General features: G+C 35.4%; 1 pseudogene; it reads right to left on the reverse strand.

The window, feature by feature from the left end:
- Window positions 1-2,896: 2,896 nt before the first annotated feature.
- Window positions 2,897-3,015, reverse strand: LOC112479082 (annotated as a pseudogene).
- Window positions 3,016-6,932: the final 3,917 nt, after the last annotated feature.

A 6,932-nucleotide genomic window follows, 5' to 3' on the forward strand; every position in this document is an offset into this window, starting at 1 on the left:
TCATTTGGTCTGTTTTTTTTGTTTGTTTTGTTTTGTTTGTTTTCTCTCCCATAGACCCTAGTCTTGAGAAGAAAAAAAAAAAAGTCTCTATTTCCTGGCATCACACCCCATCAGACTTGTTTTTGCAGCAACTTCTGATAATATTTTTATACTTTTCCCCCTGGTTCAATCCCCTGAAACTTCATGAATAAGCCCTTACCCAGGCACCCTTTCCAGGGTAGCATCCTCTACTCTTAATTGAACATTCTTAAGTCCCTGCTTAAGCAAGCTATTGGTTCATCCTTCGGATTCAGATACAGCTGTACCTCAGTATCCCTGGGAGATTGGTTCCAGGACTGCCCTGCCGCCCTCCCCCTGAAAGATACCAAAATCCATGGATGCTCAAGTCTCTTATATAAAATGGCATAGTATTTGAATATAACCTATATTAGCATATAGGTTACTGTAGGTCTTGCCTACATATTACTTCATTAGAGTGCATTCAGCCAAGAGCTCAGCACATTGCAAATTCAAGTTTTGCTTTTCAAAATTTTCTGGGATTTTTTTTTTCCAAATATATTTGATCTGCAATTTTTTGAATAAGCAGATGCAAAACCTACAGATACAAGGGGCCAACTGTACATCATAGTATGTTTATCAGGTAACTATCTACCAGGTGCTTATCAACTTGAGGAGCTAAAGACAATTCTGGAAAACATCTTAAAAAGGAAAGTGAAGTAGCAAGTATGGCCCAATAACAAACCTGCAGTCATCAAAAAATAAAATAAAATAAAACTATGATCACACTTGGATTTGTCCCAGCCATGATCACCATAGACAAATTTGAAATCTAGGCAGAATGAAAGCGAAAGTAACTGTTTTTAACTAATTAAATATAATAGTAAGGCACTATGAGGCTAAGAAGAACATAAAAGTAGGGTTATGAAAGACCTTAGTACATCAGTACTGCAACCTGCAAGTGGTCCTAACAATAAGATACAGTGCTGATGACTTTGAGAGAGGACATGTAGCACACTACTGGCTCTGGCACTCACATTGATCATCAACTATAAAGTCAATGAAAGCCTTGTTAGCAGGCATCACCAACTGAATCTATAAGGGCAGAGGATTACACTGTATAATATAACTAAGAGAACATGGCTTATAGACACACATGAAAAGCTTACTGGGTTAGATGTTAGGAGCCCTGGAGATTCTACAAGAACAAACCAGGCTGTCACGTAGAACACTGTAATTGATTAGATTTCCCTGAGGCTCTGGGCCTAAGGAAATATAAGTTACAATCTAATTTCTTTCTCATTGTTCTAGCTGAAATCCACATCAATGTTTTTAAATGTTACAACTCATCTATTCAGCAATTTCTTTGTCTCACCTGTTTTCTCTTTTTATTCCATTTATTTCTGATCAATCACAAAGTTAACATTGTAGAATTAATATTTTTTAAAAATATATTTAAGATACTTTTTGACTGATGCAAAAGAACTAAAGAGGACGGGCAATTGTGATATATGCTAATTATGGAAATGGTCATTAATAAACCTATCACTTGTTAATATCGTGCTTCTCCTGAAATGACTGCTCAATTGCACAGATATTGGATGTGTGACTCAGTTCTATATACAAATGCCTATTTAAACAGACAAATGGGAAAATGATATTATTACACAAGAAATAAATATCTTTAATTTTTGCTTCAGGAAATTCTTGAAAACCAGTATTTCTGGTCAAAAAAAAATTGCTCATCTGGGCAAAATCTCTCCTATCAGGACGATAGATTGTTTACCTGGGCAAATAGCTTACACAAAAGTTTATTTAACAAGCCTTGACATATGACCCTGATCTCACTCTGTCTACCAATCCCAAATTTTTCTATCGCAAACTTTGTTCAATCTTAATCAGCTGTTTTCTTTGAAAATCACAAGCTGCTGAGCATATACCCTAAAGCTTTGTAAACATTATTCCTGACATCTCCTTTCTGAGAAACTGCTAAGACTGTCCATGTAGTGCTCTCCCTTCTTGCAGCATATCCAATAAAAATTAGCTCTGTTTGACTAACATTGTTTAGTAGTCAGCTGGGGGAGTCAGCAGAGACAATCTTAGAAATGCCCCTGAGACGTCACCACCACTCCTCTCAAAACCATGAGTGTCCTACTGGGAAGGGGAGGTGAGAGGTGAGCCTGGTGTTGAATCTGAGCTCTTATTTATTTTCTTTGAGCCCTCAAATTCTGATTTATTTCATCTGTTTGAAATGAAGAACCCTGTGTGGAAACTTTTTTGTTATTTTCTCAAATTTTAAAATATTCTTTCTTTGGTAGAAATTTGCTTAGTTATTCATTACACAATTAATTGTCTTTTTCTGTCCTTTTCATCTTTTCTGTTAAGTCTATATGAGGAAGTTCATAGGGAAGAGAACAGATAAGTCTATCTCTCCATCAGACTCCAAAGGTTCACAAGGTCATAAAGACTCATCACACTGGTGTCCTTATAGTAGAAACATTGCCTTGAATCACCAAAAACTTTCCTCCATCTTATCCTATTTGTTCATGAGAGTGTGGTTTTGAAAGCGATCTCTTCTCAAAACAGTCGATCTACAAAGAAATGCCTATTCATCAATTTCCAATTGGAGAGAACTGACTATTAAGTTTGAGGGTCCAAGACAAAGTGAACAGCAACTTATTCTACCAACCGTTGGTAGACACTCATGCGTTCATCTAGAAGTCACTCAATATCCTTTCTGGGCCAGATTTCTGTTTCTTACATGGTTTTGCACTATAAATCTAATTCCAGTGCTTAATTCACTAAATTGCATAATTATATCAAAGATAATTAATAGTGTGAATATTTGGGAGAATTTTAGTGATTTATAGTGAATATTTGGGAAATTTTTTTTAAAAAACACCTACAGCACTTGGTCTTCCTAGGTGGTCTCCCATCCACGTACTAACCAGGCCCGACCCTGCTTAGCTTCCGAGATCAGACGAGACTGGGCACATTCAAGGTGGCATGGCCGTAGACTTGGGAGAATTTTTAATATTAGCAAACTTTTTCATACCAGAGTCACCTTAGAACAAAAAAAGATAAAATTTAAAGTATTCATTGAATGAATTTTTCTTTGTATGGAGAAACTCCTCAAATAAATTTAGATCCCAAAACTGTTTCCTAAAAAGAGTTCTTAGCTAAGACACATGGAAAGTATAAAAAATTCAAATCTATTTTAGATCTCTCAATTCACGACTTGAACCTAACAGCACTTACCCCCTTGTTCTCTGCCCCTCTCCTGGGTTTCTCCAGTAACCTCTGCTCATTCCCCTCCTTATGATCCGATTCCTTTCCGCTGTGGACAGCCACAAATCCTGAAAACTCCACTGCCTCTTAAAGTTAAATTTGTTTTGAAACAGGACAAATCCTTGTCCTGACATTAACGCTCATGTTGAACATCAACATTAGCTATTGTACAGGTATCATTACCCATATTATGTTTTTTAAGGAAAAAACTTTTCAGAGAAAACGTTTTATACTTTGGTATGCTTAATTGCACTTTTTTTCTAGATTTTTGAACAAGGGGCTTTACATTTTTATTTACTACTGGGTTCTGCAAATTAGAGTATAACAGAAGGAGACAATGTAAATAAATCCATAAAGTACCTCCCTTATGATTTTGGTAAAATTGTACAAAAAGTGGATCAAAATAGGCCACTATAGATAAAATGCTAGATTTTTGTTTTGTTTTGTTTTTAATTGAGAACATGTGTTGTCTTGAGGGAAAAAATGTTCTTATTGCTACAGACCTCTCTGGTATAAGAAATAAACACACACACACAACAAAAACAAAAACAAAACAAAGAAGTGATAAAACGAGGAATTAAGTCATTTAGCTTATACCCTCATAGCTCTTCCTGTCAGGTCTTCAGATTGGGGATAAGTTTTATTCTCTTGATTTAATTTATTCTACTGGCTTCTGGATTAGTAGATTACAAACTCTGATTATAAATATCCTGTTAGTATTTGCCCGTATATAGTTCTCAAACTTGAGATCTCCAGAGGTTTAAACATCATGGTGCCACTGTTGTACCATGAAATAATTCTGAAAATAATCATCCAACAAAAAGAACAAGAAAACCGGATGCTTACAGAGGCTGAAATCACCACCACTGTAAAGTTGATGCATGATCACCATACCTTAAACAGTGTTGCAGCTCTGTCTTGATCACTTGTGCAACTCAGGCTGAAGAATGATCCTGGATAGCAAGGAGGGAAGGTTGAAAATTGAGACCACCTGCATCCACTTAAATTAACTATGAGGACGAGAAGTGAGGCCACCTGTGTCAACATGACTTAACTATGTGTCCTAAGAAATTCTTGCCCAGGAATATAAGCCAGTAGGCCAATAAATAACATAACTGTTTGCTTCAGAAAATTCCTGCAACCAATTTATCTTAAAAAATGATTTTCTCATCTGGGAAAACAGATCTTCTTTCAAGATAATTTCTTGCTCACTTGGCAGACAGCTTGCATAGCAAAGAGCAGTTTAATTATCAAGAATCACTCTTGCCCTCTCACCGTGCTGTGTCCACCAAACTTGAATTATTATGCCACAAAATTTACTCAATCTTAATCAGTTTTCTGCCTTGAAATTCCCTAAACCACTCAAATCAGAGTCCATAACTTTATAAATATCTTTTTTCTTATGTTTCTCTTTGAGACACTACCAAGACACTATTAGGGAGGTGTTTATCCTTCAGTAGAACAAATAACCTTGGCTTGGCTTACCAAGCAGATTTTTGGGTGACCTTTTAAGGAGTTGGCAATCACAGCACATTTCTAACAACTTGGTTAAATTTGTCAGTATAAGCAAGGTAGGTAAAAACAGAGAGAAATTAGCAGTAATCAACCAAGGTAGCTAAAAAAAATATAAAAGAATTTATCATTCTAAATTTACTGTTGAATTAAGATGAATACCATTTGATCACACTATCCCCAAATTTTATTTCTTCTAAAATATTTTAATATTCAATACATCAAATGAGTTTGAGTGGTAGAGTAATAATAAGAAAATGTCATCTGAGACTTTGAAGGAACTAAGTATTTTGCTTTGTTTTGTTTCATTATTTGTTTTAATTCCCAGCAGAGTAGTAAAATAGATGGGGTGAATCTATGTTTTTAAAATTTTAGTGTACATAATAATCACCTGGACAGCTTATTAAAGCATGGATTACTGGGACCCATTCCCAGAGTTTCTATGTCAGTAGGTCTGGGCTATGCTCTAAGACTCTGAATTTCTAACAAGTTCCCAGAGATAGATGATGCATATGTTGCTGGTCTGGGGACCATTGTTTGAGAACTACTGGTCTCAAAGATATTAAGAACAACTAATCTAAGTAGATTTTGTAAAATAACTAGCTTATTGTATTGTGTTTCTCTAGGAAAGATTTTTCCAGAGGCAAAGTCTTTGCTTGGTGTATAACCAGAAGCTGAGGTTATTAAAGGTAGGGAATCTTTAGGGACAACTTATTTCTAAGAAACAGGTCAGGCCACAGTTTAGAAAATAAAAATAGGAGAAAAGATAGGATTCAAGGAAGACTTAGTTTCAAGGTTAAATTTGAAAAGAGGTCCAGAGTTTGAAGCCAAGACGAGATATAATGTAAAGAGTAATAAGGCTGTTGGAGTATATAGATCACAGGTAATCTACCCAGAAGTCTTAGTAGCATCAAATGTTTCAGTATAGAATGGTAGTTAGGAGTATATTCTTAAGAATTAGTGGACATAGGTTCAGGTCCTGGCACTGTTATTTCTTAATTGTTGTTCTGTATGTAAGTTACTCAACATTTCCTAGCCTGGTTTCCTTATCTAAAAAAATGGAGATGATAACTCACTACTACATTAATCAGTATAGATAATCTATTCTTTCTATACAATTCTTTTTATTAGTATTTGGTTTATGCAATATTGTATCTGTTTGATAATATAAGAAAAATACCTATAAATACTGTACCCCTCATCTTCGTATGCAGCAAAGCTGATGATCCCTAATCATCATGACCCTGAGTGATGATCCCACAATCCTTACCCTGTAACCTTTCTCCTCGAAAGAGTAGAAGCACTAACCAAGAGCAGATTTCCCTACCCCCCCAACCCCCACAGATATAATTAAAGGCCACTGCTGATGTATATACCCTTGTGGTTCTAAGGTGCCATATAATCTCAGAATCAAATGTGAGACTGGCCTTGTTGCATCTGTCAGTAATTTATCCTCAGGGGATCTTATTAGGAAGCAGATCCACAAAGTTACAACTACATTTCGAGAAATATATCATATCTAATATTTTGGTTGATCATACTGGCAGCTTTCACATGGCCAATAAAAAAAAAAAGTTCTTTCATTAATTTATTGTGAAAAAAAGATGGCTCTTTCATTAAGCATTAGATAAGTCTTGGAAGAGATATCTCTGAATCCCAATTCACAAAAAAATGATCCCAAATGTTATAAAGTGTAAAGACACAAACTCTATTTTTAAGTCTGAATTTCTACACCATTCACTATACTAGGCACTGAAGATAGAAAGATGAATGATATTTGGTCCTTGCTCTTGTCTTTGGAAATAAAAATAACATAAACAAATAATTTCAAAATAATGTGAAAATATTACAATAAGAAGAATTATCTTGGTTCGTACATGATAGAGATCGTGAACCATGAGCAGCTCAGGTCTGAATCATGATGGTAGCAGGAGAGTGTGGAATGTCAAGTAAGCACAGCTTAAAGGAGTACTCAGTGTCCATGAATTCTATGAACTCGGAGAGTCTACTATATACCAGGAACAGAAAAAGAATCACAGGCTTTACAGAGCATACATTCTAGTAAGAGACACACATAAACATAAAAAATTAACACATGATGTGATGTTAACAGTGACAACTGCTATGGAGAAACA

Source organism: Pteropus alecto, unplaced genomic scaffold (genome assembly GCF_000325575.1).
Source record: "Pteropus alecto unplaced genomic scaffold, ASM32557v1 scaffold33, whole genome shotgun sequence".
NCBI classification, from domain to species: domain Eukaryota; kingdom Metazoa; phylum Chordata; class Mammalia; order Chiroptera; family Pteropodidae; genus Pteropus; species Pteropus alecto.